Genomic DNA, 24,304 nt, shown 5'->3' on the forward strand with positions numbered 1-24,304 from the left:
CTCCATCCCTCCTCTCCCTCCGTCTCTCTCACTTGCCTCAGTATAGATGACGTAATAATAATAATATATGTATCATTTTGTTCATAAATACGAAAGCATAAGGGAATGAAACTGATTGTAATTATAATACGAGTTAATTTGAGTTTTATTTATCTCTGAACCTATTTATTTTTATTTTTCGGCTCGCTTGTATATAAGTCGAAATTGCAAGTGAATGTAATTATTAGGGAATATTTATATGATTCCCGTATGCTTCGGAATAAAAAATGAGTAGAGAGAAAATTGAGTCATCAAAACTTTATGAATAAATTGCTCTACACTTATTTTTATTTCATATGTTTGATGGAAAGACGATAATTTATTCAAGCCGGAAAGAATATCAACGTAAGAGTGTGCCAGTTTTATAGTTCATACTTATTCTCCACAATTTTTAAAAGAATACAAGCAGAAATAATACTAAATACGAACTATCCCCGCCCCGAAGCTTCACTCAAGACTCGAGTTGGCGCTCGAAGCTTCAGTTAAAGAAAACGAGTCGACTCTTAGAGCAGTTTTGTCTCGATCGCGCCAGTGCATCCAGCTCTGCGTGTTTGTGTGTGTGTGTGTCCTCTGTGTGACCTTTGTGGAGGCGTGTTATGTGCGACGTGTGTAGGTGTGGAGGAGGAGGGGGGGGAGGAGGAGGAGGATGAAGAGGTGAATAAGGAAGAGGAGGAGGAGTCTTGAGTTTATTTTGGCATTTCATTGAACGAGTAAGTGTCCATAAATGGGTATTACCTCTAGTGTGTGTGTGTGTGTGTGTGTGTAGAGAGAGGATGATAAGGGCCTCTTTAGATAGTAGGAAGGATGGGTGGAGGGACCTTCCATGTAAATCCTTATGAGAGAGAGAGAGAGAGAGAGAGAGAGAGAGAGAGAGAGAGAGAGAGAAGCAGAGGCATGTTATAAATCACCTCAAACTAAAAAACTAATATATTCTGTTGTATGTATATTCGCTTGTATCCCTTTATCTATTTATTTATTTATTTATATTTCCAGTTGACACAGTGCATCGTAGTACATGAATGGAGCCACACCTGCATTATACCTGTAAGCAAGCTCATTACATTTTTTTTTCTTATTCATATATTATTCCTTGACAGAGTAGTGGGAAGTGGAGAGAGGGAGAAAAGCATGGAAGTGTGGATTGTGGAGGTGGAGAGGTGGATGAGGGTGGAAAATCGTCATGGGAGAAAGAGGGAAGGAGTGATATAAAGGGAGGTGTGGAGGAGAAAGGTATGGATGTGAGGGAGGTAAGCAAGAGATAAACAGGGGAAGGAAGGAAGGAAGGAAGTAAGATAAGGGGAAGATCACTCGTTCCAGCTACACTAAGGTGGTTAGGTAAGGTTGATCTATGTTAGGTTAAGTTTGATTAGCTTAGGTTATGTTAAGCTAGGTTATGTTGTTGCCAGACTAACACAAGCTAACCAAACCTTCCCCATACTTACCTGACAGGCTAACCATACCAAACCAAACTTAAGCTAACCCAAGGAGCTAATCCTTATGTGACTCCATGATTATAACAAGTTAGTATTGTGTATTTGTGAAGTTGCTTTATGTTGCATTATGTTATGGGAAGGGGAACGCTCACCTGTGCTACCTGGCTTAATTATTACGTGGATTTACTTTTCTTTCACTTCTCATTACGGTTCCCTTTTTCTTTCCCTTCATTAGTGTTTCCTTACTGCTGTCGTCATCCCATTTCTCTCAATTTTTTATCCTCGTTATTATTCACAGTTACTTTCACCAGACGTTCATTTAATGTACTGGTCTCTCTCTCTCTCTCTCTCTCTCTCTCTCTCTCTCTCTCTCTCTCTCTCTCTCTCTCTCTCTCTCTCTCTCTCTCTCTCTCTCTCATGGCATCCTTTCACAGCACAGTTCCTTCCCTGCACGTCATATCCACCACCACCACCACCACCACCTCCTCCTCTTCCACCACCTCCACCACCACCTCCTCCACCCCCTGCTAAGGTTACCCAACGGCACAAGAAACCCCTGTGATATATTGTGGAGCCAAACACCACATTTGTACACGCCTCCCCCTTCTCCTCCACCTATACTACACCGCATCCTCTTCCCCTCATCTACACCCTGTTGCTCCATGTACACTCATCAGTAGTACACTTTCTCAGTCACCCTATCACCCTGTCACCCTTACACAAACATATACCCTTATAGTTTAGCGGTGTTACCTCCTCACTTTTTTCAAGCTCAATTAAATTTCTTCCCCCATATAACTGTTTACTTTCCCTTCCCTTCATTCCTTTCATCCATTTATAGTGATGCCATTATTCGCGCGTTTTTTCATATCTATTCTTATTCACTTTCATTCTTATTACTTATTCAATTCCCCGTTTTTTATGTATTTACTGTTTATTTTTTGTTCTTTCAGTTTTTATAATTATGCTACCCTTTTTTTTTTTTTTTTTTGTTTTCTTATCTATTCATTTTCTCTCTCCTTCTGTTTCTTCCTCCTCCTCCTCCTCCTCCTCCTCCTCTCCTCTTCCTGCATTGTTTCTCTCGATTCCTTCCTTGTCTCCTCTTTCTTCTCTCATTCATCGTTTCTCTCAAAATATTATAGTAGTAGTAGTAAAAGTACATATCCTCTCTCTCCCTCTTTCCCTCCCTCTCTTCTTTACTATTGTCTTTCTTCTCTTATTCATTATTTCCCTTAATAATATTCTTCTAGTACTACATGCACTGCCTCTCCCTTCCTTTCCCTCACTCCCTCATGCAAATATATTCGTGTGCGTTATGTTTTTGCTGTTGTTTTCCTGTTGGTGTGGTGAAATATTTTCCTGCACAGAACTTTCGTTTTTCATGCATTTTTTCCCGTTTTTTTTTTCCTGTTATATTTCCGTACAATAAGTGGAATATAGAGTAGGCGGTAAAAGTTTGGCGGAAAAATGATACCGCATAGTTTTCATCCGCAACTGGAAATGTGTAAAATGAAATTGAAATACATAAACGCACGCACTAGTGGAAATGTTTTGTTCTCTGCGGGAGGCAATGTCACGCTATGAACTGGGTCACGGCAATGCAAGCTCACCCATTACTCAACTCTCACTCATTCACTCACTCACTTGCGATCACTCTCATCCATCACCGGTCTCATCCCCCATTCACTCGTCCATCACCGAACGTATTTATTTATCTCCGTCCATTACCTAATTTTCGATCTGTATTTACTCATTTATTCATTTACTCATCCACCACTCGTCGGTCTTTCATCTTCATCCATCATTCAGCTCTCACTCATTCACTTACTCCTATCCATCATGAGTCACCCATTTATCCACCTATCATCCACCAGTCATCTCCTCCCGTCATCCACCTTACTTGTTAGATGTCGCCCACTTACTTCCATTACTCATCCACCAGTGAATCATGCAGTCATTACGTAACTCATCCACTTAATTACATCCATCATCTACAATTTCCACTTGAAATAGTTTTAAAACCACTTAAATCTTTACTTTGATCTTCCACCTCTGATCTGCAACCACCACCACCACCACTACCACCACCACCACCACCACCTGCGCCCCTCTCAGCATACATCATCACAAGTATAATGGCGTGATAACTCACCGCCGGACCTTTTCATTATCAACATTATCTGAAACCAACCTTTCCCGTATCTTTGCTTCTCCTTTTACAAATTCAAAAATATCACATGCACTTTGTAAAATTATCCTCTTGGTGGTTGTGGTGGTGATGGTGGTGGTACTACTACTACTACTACTACTACTACTACTACTACTACTACTACTACTCTACTACTTGTTCATCCTTTCCTGTTTCTTTTTCTTTCTTTTTCTTTCGTTTTCTTTTCTTTTTTTCCTTTTCCTCTTTTTTTTGTTCCTCGTTCTCGTTTTCTCTCTTACATCTCTTTTCCTTCCTTTCTGTTTGTTCTTTTTATTCTTTTTGCTTCTTTTGTTCATTATCTTTTTCCTTTTCACTTCTTGTTCTTGTTCTTCTTGTTCTTGTTACTGTTGTTGTTGTTGTTGTTGTTGTTGTTCTCTTTCTTCTCCTTCTCCTCCTCCTTCACATAGACTTTACAATAATAAAGACGTTACTATGCATACACCACACCTTGTCCTTCCCTTTCTTACCTTATGCCCTCCTCCTCCTCCTCTTCCTCCTCTTCCTCTTGTTCGCTTCCTCCCCTCCTCGTGAGAACCTCAAATAAAACGATTCTGGATGGAGGAGGAAACAATGACTCGGGTAACTGATGACACAGGTGAGGGCGGTGTGTTCACTAATTGTGTCATTAACAGGTGTGATGAACCTCTGTCTGATGCACGTGAAGCAGCAAACGTCTTGTAGCGATTGGCTGTTTTTTTTTTTTTTTGTTTGTTTATGAAGGAGTTTTGTTTTAAGTGTGCTTTTTTTTTGTTTTCAATATTTTTATTCTTTATTTGCTTTGTGATTTAGGTCTTTCATTGGTATATTCGTTTTCTTTTTCTTTTTTTTTCGTAAACATTCAGAACACTAGGAAAAAAATGTTTGCTTGGACGAAAAGGAGAGGATAGGAGGTCATTTTTGTATGTTTTTTTTAGACCAAAGTACTAAATATTAAAGAGATTGTGGTGCATAAATAAGTGTACAAAAAATTAAAGGATATTATGAGGTAAAATTGTCCACCATTAAAAGAGTTATAAAAGGCTTATGTATTTTTTTCTTTTATTTTAGTGTTATGTAGCAAATGGCTTTTTTTTTTTTTTTTTGTCTTATTTATGTAGGAATTTCAATAACTGTTTTTGTACCTTTCCTTTACAGTCTCTTTTTTCTTTTCGGTGTCATGTAAGAAGTGGTTATTATTATTATCATTAATATTCTTATTGTTTATACTTATCAATTTTTTTTTCGTTTATTTATTTATTTACCCTATTTATTTATTTATTTATTTATTTATTTATTTATTTGTTTATTTATTTATTTATGTATTCATTCATGTACAACTCTTTGTCTGTGTTTTGCCTTTATCAAACTGTGAATATATAAACTCCTAACTGAATTAACTAGGTGATGTTGGAAGACAGCCAAGGTCAGAGAGAGAGAGAGAGAGAGAGAGAGAGAGAGAGAGAGAGAGAGAGAGAGAGAGAGAGAGAGAGAGAGAGAGAGAGGTCATTTCACAACTATATTAGATTCGGTCACAAAAGTAATTCCCGTGAAAAAAAAGGAGAAAAAAGAAAACGAGACCCAAAAAAAGCACCATGGATTGACCTCAATGTGTAATTAAATAGCAGCGTTTGTCTGGGGATAATTAAACAGTCGTGAAGGGCCACCTGTGCGCTGTGCCCTCGTTCCAGCTCAAAAAAGACACCAAAAAACACGCCCGCCTTAATAACCTGAATGGCCGAAACGTGCTTTTAATATGCAAATTGTCGTAATTATTAAGTTGCGAAAACAGCCCTCTGCTTTTCATACCTGCGCACTGGACAGCCAAGGTGACGCTGATTGCATTAAGTGCGTGAGTGTTGCGTGTCCTCAGGTGGAGTGAAGCAAAACAGGTGCAGCTTGGAGTGTGTAAGAGGAGGACTGAAGAATGTAGACGCTGCTTTGATTATGAAGAGAGGAACTGTGAAGGCGTTTTTGGCTATTGAAGTGTGAGAAGACGTGATAATGTAGATTGTACCTTAAATTTAAAGACGGGACGTGTAAAGGCGTTTGGAACTTTTTCTAGAAGCGTGATAGGGCGACGCGAGAAGCTAGATGGTGCTTTGATTTTGAAAAGGGGACATGTGAAAGCGTTTCGAGTTTTTGAAGTGTGAGAAGATGATGTGAGAAAGTAAATGGTAAATGGTGGGGACATGTCAAGGTAGTAGGTGCTATTACAGAGGACATGAGAAGGCAGGTGAAGCTTTAGGCTTTAAGAAAGAGATGTAAGAATGCGTTTTAGAGCCGTTGAAGTTTAAAAGGGGACATGAGAAGGCAGGTGGAGATTTGAGGCTAAAAAGGGCAACATAAGAAGGCCTTTTCAGCGAGTGGAGTGTAAGCAGGGACATGAAAAGGCAAATGTAGCTATAGGCGTTAAAAAGGGACATTAGAAAGCATTTTGGAGAAACTAAAGGGAATATGACAAGGCAAGTAGAGGTTTAAGTTTACAAATGAGACATGAGGGGCATTTAGGACTGTTGAAGTGTAGAAAGGGGACATGAGGAGAAAATAATTTAAGTGTGAAAATACGTGAAAAGACTGCTGGAGGTATCTAGGGAAGAGACGCGAATAAGAACTGAGAAATTGAAAAGTAACAAAGGAAAGTTTTCGATCATTTTACCGTCACTAACCATATACCTTAAATCGTCTTGCTTAACTTTAAAATTGGCAAGGGAGACAAAAAGTGAAGGAATGAGACGTGACAGTGAGAAACAAACAATACGGAAAGGAAGAAATCTTACCCACTGTATTTTTAACCATAGGCCTTCTCGCTTCCCTTTCTGTTAGGCAAAGAAGGTAGAGATAAAACCATAAGTGGAAGAATGGAACACGGGAAGGAAATGCGGAACAGGACAATAGAGAAGGAAAATGTTCACCCTTTGTAACATCATGACTGACCGCAAACTTTTCCCCTTTAGCTTCGATTAGGCAAGATAGGTACAACTGACTAGTGGAAGAAAATACGCAAGAAAAAAAAGTAGGGAATAGAACAATAAAGAGAGAAAATATTCACCCATTGTGTTATCTTTGATTATACACATCTACGATACATCTGACAGAAAAATAACAGAGGAAGGAAGTTAGGGAGAGTAGGTGAGATAAGGTACTCGTATGTCAGATGAGGAGGAGCAGGTGAGTGTAAGAATGTTAGTTAAAGGTGCGCGTAAAGGTGAGCGGTGATTTGCCAGCTGAATTACCTTACGTGAGGATAAAAAAGGTGAAAGTAGCGTATTGTGATGTAAAAGAAGATAATTATTCGTTAGCGGAACAGGTTAATGCAGGGTGGCAGAAGTGTACGGGGAGCAGGTGGCGTGACGACTAATTAGGAGAGAGATGGTGAGGTGAGATTAGTCCAGGTAAGCTCGGGGGTTAGGTGAGATTAAGTTAACAGGAACTGAGTAATACGAGTTATAGGGGGGAGGTATGAGAGAGAGAGAGAGAGAGAGAGAGAGAGAGAGAGAGAGAGAGAGAGAGAGAGAGAGAGAGAGAGAGAGAGAGAGAGAGAGAGAGAGAGAGAGAGAGAGAGAGAGAGAGAGAGAGAGAGAGAATCTAAGCATATTTTGTGGTTATATCCTTCTTAAATTTACTTTCATTAACCTGTACACTTATTCACTTACTTCATCCTCCTCTTTGTACTACTACTACTACTACTACTACTAGTACTACTACTACTACCACCAGCACCACCCCCTCTTCTCCAAAGCACCACAGAGTCACGCTAAGCCACTGAGGCACTCCCATAATCAGTGTCTTTAGGTCTCAATAATCCGTCTCTCTTGCAGCTCCTTGTTGGACGCTTGGGGGCATTTAGACCCTCGGCAATGGAGACAGATGGTAACCTAACTACTCACTGAAACACTTCTGCGCCGCATCTCCATTACTTTCAATTGGCTGTAGTTAAATGTACGTGTTTTTAATGGAGTTTTTTTTTCGGTTCCAGTGTCAGATTAACAAGATTTTCTACTTTAACTAAAGAAACACTCATGAGAACCCGCCTTATCATCTCTGTGGTCTGAGAAATTAGTCGTGGCGAGAAAGCAAGGCGTTTCTGAATACCAACCTTACACTCCTACCTCTTTAATAATAGGTAGTAGTGGTAGAAGTAGCAGCAGGAGACAAATTATTAATGTGACGCTGTTAATGAAGGAGTTTGTATTTTTAAAAGGTGAAGGATCTGAGGGTTTATATATGGTAGCGTCTTTACCTTCCTTTTAGAGACTGACGCGCCGCCTTCCCTCGCCTCGCGTGACGTCAGCAAGTCAGTCTGATAAGGGGATGGTGAAGAGGAGGAACAGGGAAGGGGGAAGGGGAGGTGGGAGTCTTCATTGCCTTAAAAGTCTGCACCAACATCCTGTCTTCTTTTCTTCGTCTTCTTTCACCTCCTCCTCCTCCTCCTCCTCCTCCTCCTCCTCCTCCTCCTCCTCCTCCTCCTCCTCCTCCTCCTCCTCTCTTCATTTTCTCTTTCTATTTCATGAAAGATGTTGTGTGTGTGTGTGTGTGTGTGTGTGTGTGTGTGTGTGTGTGTGTGTGTGTGTGTGTGTGTGTGACTTGCAGGAAGACGTGAATGTTTATAGGAACTTCATGTGTAATTTATATTCATTATTTTATTTAACGAAAGTTTAGTTTAAGATTTTATGATATTTCAAAGCAACAAATTAAATGATAATATTCAAAATTATTATTTAGTAGTTGAGTTATAGTTTATACTTATTTTTACATATAACAATAAACAACAGACTCTCTCTCTCTCTCTCTCTCTCTCTCTCTCTCTCTCTCTCTCTCTCTCTCTCTCTCTCTCTCTCTCTCTCTCTCTCTCTCTCTCTCCAGGAATAAAAATAATTACCCTTTTTATAATCTCAATCTTCTAAGTAATGGCGTCATCATGTTCTTTATCTTACAGTATGAAGTGGCATTCACTCCTCACAATGGAACCTTCACTTAATGCTGTACTGAAAAGCTGAAGAATTCCCTCTCTCTCTCTCTCTCTCTCTCTCTCTCTCTCTCTCTCTCTCTCTCTCTCTCTCTCTCTCTCTCTCTCTCTGACAGTTTGCTTGAGCTGGCTTCTCAATTTCCCTTCCGACCCATCATCTTCTCCTCCTCCTCCTCCCCCCTCCCGCTCTCCCTCCCCCTCTCCCTCCTCCTCCTCCCCCTCTCGCTCCTCCTCCTCCTCCTCCTCCTCTGCCTTTCTTCACCTCAGCATTGTGCAAACTCATTCTTTATTTCTACACTAAAAGTTTACTGCTTTCCGTTTTCTTCAACACTTACCCCTTGCTCTCCTTGACTCGGAAGGAGGAGGAGGATGAAGAGGAGGAGGAAAAGGAGGAGAAGTTTTCTGGTAGCACTTCAAAAAGGATATGAATTTCTAACAAGGAATTGGCAACACTGCGGGATGGTGATGAGATAGGTGCCTGTGGTGGTGTGGGTGAGAGAATGGCAACACTGCAGATTAACGTAGCCATAATAGTGGGCATAAAAAGACATTAACTTGTAGGGCTTTCTTCAAACAGGCTCGTAACTTTACCCTCATCCCATACGTCACTCTTAAACTGTCATAAAACACAACCCATCACTCGTCATCTCTGTACCCTGACTGCAACACACACACACACACACAGACACACACTCTCTCTCTCTCTCTCTCTCTCTCTCTCTCTCTCTCTCTCTCTCTCTCTCTCTCTCTCTCTCTCTCTCTCTCTCTCTCTCACGGAAGTAGGTGGTGTGTGCAAAGGCCCTCTTCAAATGGACAGTAAATTGCATGAGACACGTGGAGGAGTAGGACGGGGGGGGGGGTTAGGTTAGGATGTTCATGCCAGATGGGTTCGATTCTCTCTCTCTCTCTCTCTCTCTCTCTCTCTCTCTCTCTCTCTCTCTCTCTCTCTCTCTCTCTCTCTCTCTCTCTCTCTCTCTCTCTCTCTCTCTCTCTCTCTCTCGATTGTGAAAAGATTTTATGATGAGTATGACTTTGTGCTGTTCTCATAATCACATCAAAGAGAGAGAGAGAGAGAGAGAGAGAGAGAGAGAGAGAGAGAGAGAGAGAGAGAGAGAGAGAGAGAGAGAGAGAGAGAGAGAGAGAGACTGCTGGCTGTTTATGCTGTTGATAGAAGCGCAGTTAATAAACTTTTCTTTATGACGAGTCGTGTGGTTGTTTGATGTGTGTGCGTGCGTGTGTGCGTGCGTGTGTGTGTGTGTGTGTGTGTGTGTATGTGTGTGTGTGACCTTTCATGTTATTTTTTTCATTGTACATTTCATTCTTTAAAATCTTTCATGCATATTCAAGTAACCCCCCTCGACACACACACACACACACACACACACACACACACACACACACACACACACACACACACACACACACACACACACACAGTTAACAGGTAACTCATCAACATCCGGACTCGTTTAAAGGGCCATCAATGCATCACAACTCACCTGGGCTTTAGTAAACACCTGAACGTCAATCCTCGTTAACTGGAATACCTGTGGTGAATATTCCTGTGATTTATTACCTTGTCGGCATCCGTTACTAGTAGGGAGGGAGGAAGGAAGGAGTGAGGGAGAGAATGGGGTGAGTGAGAGGAGAGATGAGAAACTGGAAGGAATGGCAGAGGAGAAATAGAAGGAAAGGATTGGGAAAATGGTAAAGAGAAATAGGGAGGGACAGGAAGGAAAATAAAAGGAGGGAGAACGGAGAGATGGAGAGAAAAGCAACAGGAGGAAATTTATTAAGAACTGTAAGGAATGACTGAAAGAAAAGGAAGGGAAGGAGAAACGGTGAGGCACTCGAAGAAAAGGAATGGGGAAAGATGGAAGGAATGGTTAGAAGGAAAGCTGAGGTGGAAGACTGGAGAGAGCGAAGGGGATGGAAAGAATGGAAAAGAAAAAATAGAGGGAATGACTGGAAGAAAGACAAAGGGAAGAAGGGAAGGGCAAGAGGAGGAGAGAGAAGAAAGACTGAAAAAGATAAAGGAAAGGAAGAAGAAAGAATGACAAAAAAAAAAAAATGAGAATCGCGTAATTAACTTAAGTATTACCTTCAGTATTAGCATCAGTATTAGTATCAGTATTAGCAGTAGTACCAGCAGTAGTATTAGCATTAATGACAGTATTAACATAGCACCAACATCACTATTATATTTACCATTATCAGCATCAGCATCTGTATTAGCATTCGTATCAGTACCAATATGCTTATAATGACAAGTACTCATTACAACACATTAGCATTACCACACACTGGACCATCACCCTCTGCCGCGGCCTTCAGGGGGTATCCAGGTCATGTAGAGAGAGGCTGGCGGAGATCTGGGTGTCCTTAATGGCCCGCGGTGAGGTGTAAGTCTCCTTTCGTTGACACACATTGGAGTTATGCCTCGGTGGGCCCAGCCAGGCTCAATATCGCGCGCTGTAAAGAGGGAGGGTCGCCTTTTTTTATTTCCATTGGCGGTGAAAGCTTTATGTTCTTGTTAGGGAGAGGGAGAGGGAGGAGGGAGATACCCGATGCTTTATTTGTTTCTTAATATACTTTCATAAAACGAATTAATGATACAATACTCCCGTTCATTAGCGCAAACATGGAGAGAGAGAGAGAGAGAGAGAGAGAGAGAGAGAGAGAGAGAGAGAGAGAGAGAGAGAGAGAGAGAGAGAGAGAGAGAGAGAGAGATAAAGACACACACACACACACACACACACACACACACCACAGCACAGCCACAAAACACAACAAACACCCACAAGAAGAAGAAAGACCAGAACGCAAAAACCACAGCGAACAAAGCCTGCCTGACAGCCTCGCGCGGCACCAAACTGTCCTCGCCCTCCTGAAGATGCCACGCCCGCCGCCCGCACGCCCCGACAATCCCGACAGCCCCGAGAGACAAGGGGCCAAATAAGTCAATGGGAAGCCGACCGCGCGTCTTAGTGTCAAACGGTTTTACTTTATCCTTCTATTTTAATCTTCACTGTTTACATTGCTGGAGAACGCTTTCACTCGCCTCTCATGACCTGCGCGCCTGCTCTCCTGCACGCACGGCCCAGGAACGAGCAGGCAGGCAGGCAGGTAATCAGACAGGAAAGGTAACAGGCAAGCAGGGTAGCAGAAAGAGAGACAGACAGGCAGGGTAAGCAGGCTGGCGTTGTAACAGGCGGTCAGGGTAACAGGAAGATAGACAGGCAGGGTAAGAAGTAGGCAGGCTTTGTAATAGGTAGGCAGGGTAGCAGTTACGCAGGCAGGGTAGCAGGCAGGAAGGGTCATAGTAAACACAAGCCGCCGGTAAAAGGTGGATATATTTTTGGATTGAATTTTGCAGCGAAAGAAATTTATGCTAACAAACGCTGCGAGGTTGAGCAGTTCCTCCTCCTCCTCCTCCTCCTCCTCCTCTTCCTCCTCCTCCCCCGGCCCCCGTGCTATGCAGATAAACATATTCCAGGCCCTTAAGTCCGGGTTTTATTCCTGCTCGCTTCTTTTTTTTTCATTTTTCCTACATTTTTAACTTTTTTTTTTTTTTTATCAAGAGGATTTGACGTGAAGAGGATTTGACGTGAAGATGGTTTTATTATGAAAGGGCTCCCACGTTTTCCCTTCTTGTTCTTGTTCTTTTCTTGTTCTTGTTCTTATCTTTTATTTTATGGATCTCCACGTGTGCTCATACTGCTCTTTTCTCCTCCTAAGTCACCACCACCGTTGTCATTTCAGCGTGAGAGTAGCGTGACAAATGCACACTTAACACATGAAAACCCAGCGTGTACGAGCGTGTATGTACAGTATAACCACCTTGTGCTCCTCTGCTCCCTCCCTCTTTCTCTCCAGCAGTGAAAAGAAGTGAAAGTAAGCAGGGAAGTAAGCGTGTGCTCCTGAATCATAACACTAATTCGATTTCACGCTGTTGCTCATTAGCGATAAATAGACTGGAAACTTGCTCCTCCCATCCCAAGCAGTAGTGTTGCCCACCAGGAAACGCCGTGATGCTGTAGTCTTGCTGTCTGAGGTGCACGGTTTTCTCTCTCTCTCTCTCTCTCTCTCTCTCTCTCTCTCTCTCTCTCTCTCTCTCTCTGTCTCTGTCTCTGCCTCTGTGTGTGTGTGTGTGTGTGTGTGTGTGTGTGTGTGTGTGTGTGTGTGTGAAGGGGAGAGTGACCATGAGCTGAAGAAAAAGAGAGGGTAATAAAGCCATAAATAAGAAATAGTGTGCGGGGGAAAAGTCAGCGTGAAGAAAAAGGAAAAGAAAGTTATTTACATCAACTTTCTCCTTTTTTTCTTTTTTTTTCTGTTGGTGTACGTGAAAAGGAGAGTGGTCAAGGGTAACAAAGAATTAGGAAAAAAAGGGAAATTTTTTTTTTTTAAGTTAAAGTAAGAAAATATTATAAAGTAAGAAACTATAATTAACAGCAAGGTATTTTTCTTTTCAGCCATAGTCTCCAACTTTTTTTCTCTCTTCATTTTCTCTTCATAAAATCAGTTCGTATTTTGAGTCATATTCTTACTTTTTTTTTCTTTTTTACCTCCGCAGAATCTCCTCTTCCCTTCATCCTCTCCTGTATATATCTTCCACTCATCTTCCTTTTCCTCCTCATAAAATCTCCTTTTTTTTCTTTATCCTCTTCCTCTCTTTCAAACATCATCTCATCTTCCCTTTCTTCTTCCTAAAATAACCTTCCTTCTCCTCCCCCACCTCTTCCTCTCTTTTAAACATCTTCATCTCATCTTCCTTTTCTTTCCAAAATTCCTTTCCTCCTCCTCCTCCTCCTTATCCTCCTTTTTAATCACCCTCCTCTCACCTCCCTTTCCTTCTTTCTCTTTCCACCTTCTTTTCAACCCTACCATAATTTCAGGTCCTCCTTCAGCCCCTCAGCACTCTCCCTCTCCCTCCCTCTCCCTCTCCCTCTCCCTCCCTCTCTCCATTTCCCTCCTCTCCACTCCATTCCCCGCCGCGGAAGGGCAGATATGGGAGTGTACTCGATTGTATGTCGGGGCGTGTAGTGTGATAAGACTAATAGCATAGTGGCATACCCTTCCCTCATGTCTCCACTATCTTATCTGAGCTGATATTACGCCTTTCTTGCTTTCTATCCCTGGACTTTCTTTTTTTCTCCTTCCTTCTCTTTCTCTCTCTCTCTTTGTTTCTCTCGTGCTTTGTCTTCAGTGTGGTTTTGTTATTCTTCGTTCGTTTTCATTTGGTTTGGTTTTGGTTCTTTTCCTTTTTCTTTTTTTATTCGTTATGATTTACTTGTTTTTTATCCTTTTTTTTTGATGCTTCATTTTCCTTGCCTTTTTTTTTTTTTTGCTCTCTTCTCATTTATTTGTTTATTTTGTACTGTTTCTTTTCTGCGATAGATAGCTGTGGTTGTGATGATGCGTGTTTGTGATAATGGTGATCTTTTGACGTGAAATAAACATGTAGGAATTATAGTAAGAGAGAGAGAGAGAGAGAGAGAGAGAGAGAGAGAGAGAGAGAGAGAGAGAGAGAGAGAGAGAGAGAGAGAGAGACTTAAATCGAAAAAAAGAATCCTTGGTATGAAGTGAACGTAGTGACCACCTGTGTACTGCAGCCAGGTGTATTGGGTGTTGCTATCAAGGTACAGGTATGATCAGAAGTTACGTAATATTTTCGCTCACCACCACCACCACCACCTTCCTCTCACTCTTCCCCTCTCAATCTCATCTCCATGTCTCTCTCTCTCCCTCCCGCTCGCGTCCCCCTCCCAGTCCCTCTTACTTCATGTTAAAAAATAATAATTAGACAAATAGATACAGTGCTGTCTAGTTTAGCCCTGTGTTAATTCCTCATACTTAGTTTTTTTTTTTTAGTCTCTTCCTTCTGCCGAGTAATTAGTGAGCTATAAAAGAAGATTAGACGGATTTATGGATGGGCTTGATAGTTGGAAATAACGGGGTATGTTTTATAAAGGGATTGGCAGGTGTAGGGGTGATGGCATGTAGCAAATTCTCTTATTTACCTGCTCGTATGTTTTTGTCTGGTAGTAACTTTACCAAACCTGACAACTGATAGATTTCCAGATCAGAGGATTTGAAATTGAAGTATGAGAGAAAGTGTGACAATTTAGTTTGATGTCTCCCACTTCTTCCACTTATAAAGCAAGAAAGTAGTCTAAAGCATTAATCAGTCCCTTCCACTCTTCCATTCACTCCAAAACAGACCTTCCACCAGCCGCTCCTCTCTCTTATTCACTCCAAAACAGACCTTCCACCAGCTCCTCCACTCTACCACTCCCTCCAAAAACACAACTTCCACCAGTCCCTCTATTCTTCCACTCCCTCCAAAACACACACCATCCAGTTCCCTCCCTTCTTCCACTCCCTCTACGATCCACTCCAGGGCTACACGTACTCGCTCTGCACCTCCACAAGGGTACTCTTCCACCACTGCACAGGTACAAGCGCCGCGAGAAGCACACCTGTGGCCCCGCACGCGCTCAGGTCAGGCAAATTCAGGCACGAGAAAGTTTTGAAAGTTGACGAAAAAAAATGGAGAGTTTGTGTGATGGGAGTTTTTATTTGCATTTTTAGTTGTACTTTTCGTGCGTGCTTCTGTGTAGTGAGATGATGAGTTCATGGCTTGAGTGGTTAGTGAGTTGATTAGTTGAAGAAAAAGGGTGAAAGTTGGATGAAAAGGATAGTTTGAGTGATGGAGTTATTATTGTGTGAGTTGAGAGAGAGAGAGAGAGAGAGAGAGAGAGAGAGAGAGAGAGAGAGAGAGAGAGAGAGAGAGAGAGAGAGAGAGAGAGAGAGAGAGAGAGAGAGAGAGAGAGAGAGAGAGAGAGAGAGAGAGAAACACCTTTAAAATTCTACCTTTTTTTTTCTGCCTGCTTTTCATTTTTTTCCTGAGGTCCTCGGTATCAGATGACCGTTCCCTTCCCGCTAAATCCGCGTGAAGGATCTTAGTTAAGGAAGCTTTTGACGTGAGGAAGCTCAGGTGTCCTCCCTGTCGAGCCCTTTCCCTTTTAAAGAGCCTCCTCATCTCCACTTATTCTCCTCTGTACACTTCAATAAACTCTCCTCATAATCTCCCTTCATATGTGTATCTTTACGAAGTCCCCTCATTTCCAGGTATTCTTCTTTGTATGATTCAGAAAATTCTCCTTTTAAACTCACTTCATTCGTTTGTCTCTGAATAGTCTCCTTTTATCAAGTTTCTCCTCATCTCCATGCATTCTGCTTTGTATAATTCAGTAATCTCTCCTCCTTTATGTATCTTTAATAGTTTCCTCATCTCCACTTATTCTCTTCTCCCTTGAATCAAATCATAAACTTGTCTTGTTTTTATTGTGTATAATATTTTCATGTGTTTTTCGCTTTGCCTTAAATCTTTTCCTCTTTGCCTTCATTCCCAGGCATTATTTTAAAGCTTGTTATTTGTTATGCCTTGAACTTTTAAACTTTCTCTATGGAATTTCTAATCTCCGTAATTAAAACAAAAGGAAGAAAAAGAAAACTGCCTACAGGGAACGTTATTAGAATGTTATTAGAGGAGTTTTCTTTGCTGAATATTCAAACGGAGAGGACAGCTTTTTTCCTATATTCAGACTAAGGCCTTATTCTTTTTCTATGGCGAACAAGGGAGGTTCTTATTTACGTGTTGATGGATGGCGCGATAATGACCAGGACACCCCCGCCCTCCGGAACCCCAAACAGACCTCCCTTTCACCCGCCGCCCCCAGACCGCCCCCGCCCCGCTAAGCCTGAGAGACGGCGCGGGTTATCTCACTCACCTAACACGCCGCCGCCTCGCCGCTCAACACACACCCTTTGTGCACGCAGCCCACACTCGCGTGCCGCCTGATCACTGCTAATAGACTGTGTGTTGGGGAAATTAAGACTTCAGGACCGAGATTTGATAGTGTCAATGTGTATGGTTGCACTTAAATGTAATGTCAGAATATGTTGAAACGTTTTGTATATACTTATGGGAAGCTGTTCATAAATGTTGACGTTATTGAATATTTGTCCTGTTTAACGATTCCTAGGTGCAGTTGTCTCAAGAAATTATGTTAAGAGTCTACAGAATAATTTTGGGGAGTATGATAGAACTTACACTTTATTTCTTAGGGTGATTATTAATAGATGTTAGCATTAAATATTTTACCTACTTAACTGTTCCTATAACGTTAAAGTCTAAAGGAACATTTTGAAGTGTGACGAATCTTGAAGTGAGAGTAATTTAGTAATGCAACGTTAAGTGAGTTTCTGTTCCACACGAGGATACATATGCAAGTGAATCATCTCCTGAAATGATGAATAATCTTAATGCAATGCACGTATAAGTAACAAAACGCATACTGAAATATAAGCAAGCGAAGGCAAGTATAGATGAATATTACATGAAAAATATTAAATAAACCTAATACCAAAACACCAAGGCGAAAAATCCACACACACACACACACACACACTGAAGAGAAATTGGAAATATTGATCCACCACAAAGAAGGAGACGAAAATATGGCACTGAGGCACTTAGCGAAACTCTCCTTGCTCTCATCAACATAATTAATCACTGGAGCCTTAATGGAATGTTTATCAGCATCCCAGTCAGGCAGGGAGAGACGGGGCTGCTCAGGTGGGTGGGGAGACGTGGCCACAGGGAGGGAAGTGGAGGCAGGGGACAAGGGGAGATAGGCACAGAAGAGGGGGTAAGGTAGTAGCTGTGAGTGAAGAGTAAGAGAGAACCAGTGTGATGGGAGAAAGGGAGAGGGGGAGAGATCGTTGTGTTAGGATGAGGCTGGATAAGGATGCGAGGGAAGGAGTAATGAGAGGTGGATAAGGGAGGGTGAGAATTATAGGGGAGGGAGGGAGGATGGGAGGAAGGTAGGGTGCTATAAAGGTCAGTAAAGAAAAAAAAAAAAAGGAAAGGTAGAATATATGGTGAGGTAGATAGGAAGGAGGTAGAAAAGGTTAGAGAGAGAGAGAGAGAGAGAGAGAGAGAGAGAGAGAGAGAGAGAGAGAGAGAGAGAGAGAGAGAGAGAGAGACGTGAGTAGATAGGGAAGAGGGTAGGAGGAAGGGAGATAGGGATGGAGAGAAAAAAAATAAGTAGGATGGAGAAGAAGAATGGGTGAGTTAGGGAGGGATGGAGGAAAGTAGAAGAGTAATATAAGAGAGAGGGAGAGAGGGAGGTTGAGAATGACAAAATGGTGTAGTTGGGAAGAGAGGAAGAAAGGATAGAAAGGAAGAAAACAAGGAGAAAAGGGCGGATGAAATGAACAGAAGAGAGGGATATGAAAGGCATGAAGGAAGGAATGGATAAAAGGAAGTAGTGAGAGAAAGAAGAAAGGGAAAGAAGGGAGAAAGAAAATAATAAAATACCAATTAAAAAAATAGAAAAAGGAGGAGGAAAGTGAGAAACTAATTAAAAAAGGGAGAAATAAACAAAGAAGAGAAGCAACGGAAGAAACAGTTAGAGGAGGAAAGAGAAACAGTAGAACACAACTAGTAAAGTCAATACAAGATAAGAAACCAATAAAGTATATGGAGAGCTGGATAGGTGCATGGGTCACTGCGGCTACACAGGTGACCAGAGACAGGTAATACATAGGCGTTGCGTGTCCCTTCCCCCTTATGCACTGGTCAGGTGATCGGCGCCGCGAGGACACATTTGTTTACCCTCCGCCAGAAGTGACCTCGCCCTGCCGTAACTCCTAACTCTGAAGGCAATAAGTGAAAGGTTTTATTGGACTCCCTCGCTGTCCCATCCATCAGTCCTCCTTGTTAGGCGAGTCTAGTGCCCATTGACTGATCAGGTGAACATGGCCTCCTCATTTCTCCTCCTCCTCCTTCTCCTCCTCCTCCTCCTCCTGCTTCGAGTCTTTCTTCTCCTCTTCTTCCTCCTTCTCTTTCTCCTTGTGACGTAACGCAAATGACAAATGTCCCTAAAAAGGATGATTCAAAGCAACAATGAGGAAAAATCGGTTGTGTTCCTTGTTCTCTTCCGCTCGTGTTTCCTCCCCTTCCTCCTCTTCCTCCTTCTCCTCCTCCTCCTCCTCTTGACGCAACACAAATGACAAATAACCTTCCAAAATCACTCCCAGCTATTAATAATCAGTTGGCTTTCTCCTCCTCCTCCTCCCCTTCTTCCTCCTCCTCCCCCTTCTTCCCTCCCTCCCTCCCCCCTTGACAAAAAATCATTCAACAACAAGAGCAACAAGAACCAAAAACGAGCTTCATCATTCCTCATTCCTTGCATTGTCTTTAGGTGGGGAGCAAAAAAGAGCCAAGTGGGGCAGAGTGACGTGGTAGGTGACCGAGCAGCGTCCAGCCAAGTGATTTCTTCCCCCGATAAGCCGACGGAGAGAAAGAAAGGAGGGAGAGAGAAAGAGAGAGAGAGATAGAGTTAAGTATAGAGAGAGTTTGGCAGGGCTACGTTAAGGGCGGAGGCGTCAGGGAGGCGTGGGAGGTATTTAGGAAAAGAAAGGAGGTGTTATAGGAATGTGGAATGATGTTATAAGAGTGGTGATGGAGTTACTGAAGGAATTAAGTTAGGAAGATGCACAGATGTTAATGTTTGGAAGACTGGTGTGGCAAAGAAAGGGGGTGTTACAGGAATGGGTGATGGTTTTATAGGATCGAAGGATTTAGTGAAGGAATGGAAGAGTTAGGAAGATGTTGAGGTGTTGAGAATATCTGATAGGTTATTAGAACAGAAGTGAAGATGTTACGAGAATGTGGGAAGCCATTAAGGGATCTTAGGGAGTGTTAAGTGATGTTACAAAGGGTAGAGATGATCTTACACGCTCCCTTTATCTAAATTAGAGACTTTAGGTTATGTTAAAGGGAGAGAAGGCCTTATACTTCCCCTTTATTTGGTTAAGGATTTTTTAAGGTAATGTTGAGGGGTTTTAAGGAGAGTTAAGGGGTTCTAAGACTCATTAAGGGGTGTTAAAAGGGGTGGAGGTGCCGTGACTTATTCCCTTCACCTGGGTGGAGTAACACAGGTATCATAGCCAGGTATATAATCAGATACGCTGCGGGCAGGAAGTGAGGTAGGTAGTGACGGTAATTTCTCTCTCTCTCTCTCTCTCTCTCTCTCTCTCTCTCTCTCTCTCTCTCTCTCTCTCTCTCTCTCTCTCTCTCTCTCGTCGATCTTTCCTGTCAGAATGTTTATTTCTTAACCGCAGCAAAGTTTACGGAATGAAGGAGGAAGATTGAAAGGGAGGAAGGAAGGAAGGAAGGAGAGGAAGGCAAGCTTGTGTGTGTGTGTGTGTGTGTGTGTGTGTGTGTGTGTGTGTGTGTGTAGGCGATAAGTAGGCGGGGTTAAAGTGTAAACAGGCATATGTAGGCGGAAACGTGTGTGTGTGTGTGTATGTGTGTGTGTGTGAGTGTGTGTGTGTGTGTCAATGGGCGTACGTGCGTGTAGAGAGTTTCACTATCACTGCGCAGGACAGAAAGCGGCGGCGTAGTAGTAATAGTAGTAGTGATAGTAGTAGTTGTAGAGAGTAAGAGAAATTCCCTAGTGAAAGTTTACCGTGTGTGTGTGTGTGTGTGTGTGTGTGTGTGTGTGTGTGTGTGTGTGACTTTCCCCGAAGTTGCGTATCGCTTATGATGAAGATCCCACTGAGAGAGAAGAAGATAAAGAAAGTAAAGACTAGAGAAGATAGAGTAAGAAAAAGAGAACAAAGAACCGGACGAAAACAAAGTTAGAAAGAATAAGGAAAATAATAAGAGTAATAATACCACTACGCACAGAGGAAGAGGCAAGGAAGTGGATAATAAAGTAGTAGAAATCATGACTTGACAGGTGATTGAAGACTGATGAAACAGAGATTGTGTGCGATTAGGAAACTTGGAGTGGTGACGGAGTGGTGACGGAGGCTGCGTTGAGTGAGTGACAGAGAGACAGGCAGGGAGAGATAGAGATTGAGAGATAACGGAGAGCATGGGAAAGTGGGGGAAGAAAAGTCGTTAGGTTGTGTTAATTTGAATTTGTATCACTTGCGATGGTCATGAGAGAGAGAGAGAGAGAGAGAGAGAGAGAGAGAGAGAGAGAGAGAGAGAGAGTCTAGTATGCGCTAACCACTTTCTATTTTTGCAAGAATCACTTTCAAATTTTTTTTTCACATATCTTTCTCTTTTTCTACTCTCCCTTTTTCTATTTTTATCTTCATCTCTCCTCTTCTCCATGCCTCTTCCCTCCTGATACTTCCCTCCACTTCCACTCGTCACCACGTCTTTTCATTCCTCTTCCATTTCTCCTTCCTTTCACATCCTTCCACTGTCACTCCACATCTCTCTTCGTCCTTTTACATCCTTCTTTGGATCTCTCCTTCTTCGTCCACGTCCCTCCACCTTCTCACTTTTCATCCCTTCAGTTCCCTCTTCATTCCTCCACGTCCCTCCTCGTCTCTCTTCTCTCCTCGTCGTTCCAGGTATCTAGCGGCACTTTCGTCGTCTCTCACGCAATGACCTTCGCCCTGTAATGGGTATTTTGAAATTTACATGTTGCAGAGAGAGAGAGAGAGAGAGAGAGAGAGAGAGAGAGAGAGGGAGAGAGGGAGAGAATAAAAGTTTGCCTTCAAGCCATAGTAGGCAAGACAAAAGCAAAAAAATGACACTACCAAGACCAGAACAAAAATCGGAAACTCTGTAAGATTAGTTGGCGGGAGGAGGTCGAGGAGGAGTTGAGTTCCCCCTTTAAATATTATTATGCGGCGTGTTCCGTTTTCAGTTTTGCCTATCGGGTCTTTGCATCAGCTTTATTTTTCCCTCCCAGTGGCCTGAGTTGATGGACGAGCCTTATACGATAATCTGGTTAAGGAGAGAAGTCCGTTGGTGTTGTCTTGCTGGGAGGAAAGGAGGGAGTGTGGGAAAAAAATAAGATGAGTTTTCTGTTTGTTTCTGTGAAAGTTTGATTCGAGTTGTAGTGATGTGTTTGTGCAAAAGGGGGTATATTTCTCTCTCTCTCTCTCTCTCTCTCTCTCTCTCTCTCTCTCTCTCTCTCTCTCTCTCTCTCTCTCTCTCTCTCTCTCATGCGCTTCATTTCTTGCCTTGTAAATTATTGGTCATTATTTTTCAATCTTTACTGCATCCTTTTCACTGCTTGCTTTCTCTTTCTCCTATCTTTCGCCTCCTCCTCCTCCTCCTCCTCCTCCTCCTTCCCCTTCTCCTCCTTTCACTAGGCGTCCTCCTTGGTCTCCTCTGGGTCCAGGCAGCCAACCATGTAACCCAAATACTGATGACTTGTTGTCCCGTCCCCCTCTCCCCCTCGCCCTCCTCTCCCCACTCTCACCTCTCACTGACTCTCACTCTTTCATCTCTCTATCCCTGGAATTTCTTACTTTTTACCTCTCTCATCAGTTATCTATTCTTTTCCTACACTTACTTTTTTTTCTTGCCTAGCTTTCATCTCTCACTTTGCTCACATTCACTCTCACTCTCTCAACCCTTTTATCCCTCCAGTTTCGTGTCCTTTTCCTCTCTTACTCTCACCCTTCACTCTTTACTCTCCTTTCCTTTCTCTCATCTCCTCTCACTTTCATCTACTCTCATTCCTTTACTTCTGCGTCCCTCTTCCTCAGTCCTTCCTCTCTCATTCTTACTCTCACCTATTCACTCCCTCTCTCACTTTACATACTCCCTCATTTACCTCTTCCCCATTTCTTCCCTTCACCTTCACCCATTCTCCCTTTACTCAACCATTTCTAAAGGTACTGAGTTTATAGGATCAATCTTTTTTTTTCTTTTTTCCATTCAGATATTTCAATTTTTTCAACCTTCGCGCGCCGTTTTCACAATTTTATGGCCTCCTGAAAGTTGCTGAATTTGAATAACGTGTTTTTGCGTTATTTTATGGTGGTCGTGATAGTGGCAATGGTGGTGGTTGTGATAGTAGTAGTAGTAGTAGTAGTAGTGGTAGTAGGTATGACCTCTGATTCTCTCTCTTTCTCCCTCTCCCCATCTCTCTCTCACACACTAACAGGAACCCCGCCCATGATCGCGGTAAAACAGGCAAGAGGGAGAGTTTAAGGGAGAGTAAAGGGGGAGGGAGTAAGAGGGAGGGAGTTTACAGCCTCATGTAACACTGCGGGGTATGGCTTTCCTCCCCCTTCAATTGTGGGAAGGTTGGAGGAGGAATAGGTGGAAAGGATGTATAGTTAGATGAGGCAGTGGTTAGGGGTGGAGAGAGAGAGAGAGAGAGAGAGAGAGAGAGAGAGAGAGAGAGAGAGAGAGAGAGAGAGAGAGAGAGAGATAGAGAGAGAGAGATCAAGGGTTACTCTAACTACTACAACTACTACTGTGGTTAGAGATAGAGGGAGAAATTTAGTAGAGAAAGAGAAAAATCCTACGTGGGGAATGATGAGAAGAGGAAGAAAAAAAGCAGAAGGAAGATAAGGAGGAGGAGAAAGAGGGAGAGGAGAAAAAATGGAGAAAAAGAGGAGAAAGAGGAAGGTAGGTCTCGATTTAACCTCCCTCCTTCCCTCTGCACTTTGATGGCTAAACTTTCCATCTTTGTTTGGCCAGTGTCGACCTTTTGTGGGTTTGCTCAAGCAGAGGAAATGGACTGAGCGTAAATGGAATAAAAGTTGTCTGTTTGCCTTCCTTCCTTGCAGTTATGAGTTGCTCTCCTTGGTCTGACCTTTCCCCCTGAGTCTGAAGTGGCAAGTGAGTTCGTTAATAGGTGCTGGAGATTGGTGGAGTCTTTCTATATATAATTAACTTTTCTGGAAAGGGGAAAATTTAGCAGGTTTTCTTTCACTATAGTTTTTTGTGTCCTTGGTGAGTCTCCTGGACAGATAAAACTAAAAGAAAATATACATAAATAAATGAATTAGTAAATGAATAAGTAAATAAAAATCTAAAAACACTGAAAGGAAGGGTAATTGAAATAAAAGCTGTATTTAATTAACCTTATCTACATTGCATGAAAAAGAGCGATATATATAAAAGAAATACAGAATAATTAAAGAACCCGAAAGAAATGAAAGTCAAAATTATGAATACTAACAAGATTTCATTTACGTGACTTGTAGAAACGGTAATGATGACGAACAACGAACACTACCAATGCATAGTAATGAATAAACAATAAGAAACCTGAATAAACAAGAAAATAATGAAAAACCCGACCATCTCCTTCAGGTAAAAAAAAAAAAAACATACCTTTCCTCGCCTTTCCTTCAAGGGGGAGGAGCGAGTAATTCCCTTAATCCCCCCTCACCTACCTTTTACCTGTCTGGCCGCGGCGCAAGTGTTGATGGTCAGGCGGGGCGGCGCGCCTCTCGAGGACCACCTGCGTGCTCACCTGCCGTCCCGCGAGATTTTAATCAAGATTGCCGTGGAAATGGGCCTTTTAAGAACGCTTCAGTGCCACTTTTATTGTCCAGTGACCCGGAGGAGAGGAGTAAAAATAAATGTGATGGTTTTATTGCTGGCTGTTGATGGAGTGCATTGTGCGTGAGGGAGAGTGTGGAGTGAGGGAGCGAAGGTGTGATGGAGAGCAGGACGAGGAGGCTGAAGTGAGGAGTTGTAAAGAGTGCGTGATGGGTGAGAGTGACGGTGGAGTGTAAGTTAGTGGAAGGGAGGGGTAAGGGAGTGGAGGTTTTGTGGAAGTTTGTGGTTTTTAGTGGAGGAGAAAGGGGCGTTGTGGAGAGAAAGTAGAGGGAAGG

The 24,304-nt window shown here is 42.5% G+C and overlaps 1 long non-coding RNA gene across 5 annotated transcripts in view; it reads left to right on the top strand.

Moving 5' to 3' along the window:
- The window catches only part of LOC135109826 (uncharacterized), a 184,355-nt gene that overhangs the window by 40,448 nt on the left and 119,603 nt on the right, over positions 1-24,304 (top strand). For 3 of the 5 annotated variants that reach the window (XR_010272920.1, XR_010272918.1, XR_010272922.1), the window contains exons 2-3: positions 1,033-1,083; positions 7,479-7,599. This is a non-coding gene — a long non-coding RNA (uncharacterized LOC135109826). The remainder of the gene's footprint in view (positions 1-1,032; positions 1,084-7,478; positions 7,600-24,304) is intronic. The other 2 variants (XR_010272919.1, XR_010272923.1) reach the window with 1 other exon arrangement.

This window comes from Scylla paramamosain, chromosome 19, assembly GCF_035594125.1.
Source record: "Scylla paramamosain isolate STU-SP2022 chromosome 19, ASM3559412v1, whole genome shotgun sequence".
In the NCBI taxonomy this organism is placed as follows: domain Eukaryota; kingdom Metazoa; phylum Arthropoda; class Malacostraca; order Decapoda; family Portunidae; genus Scylla; species Scylla paramamosain.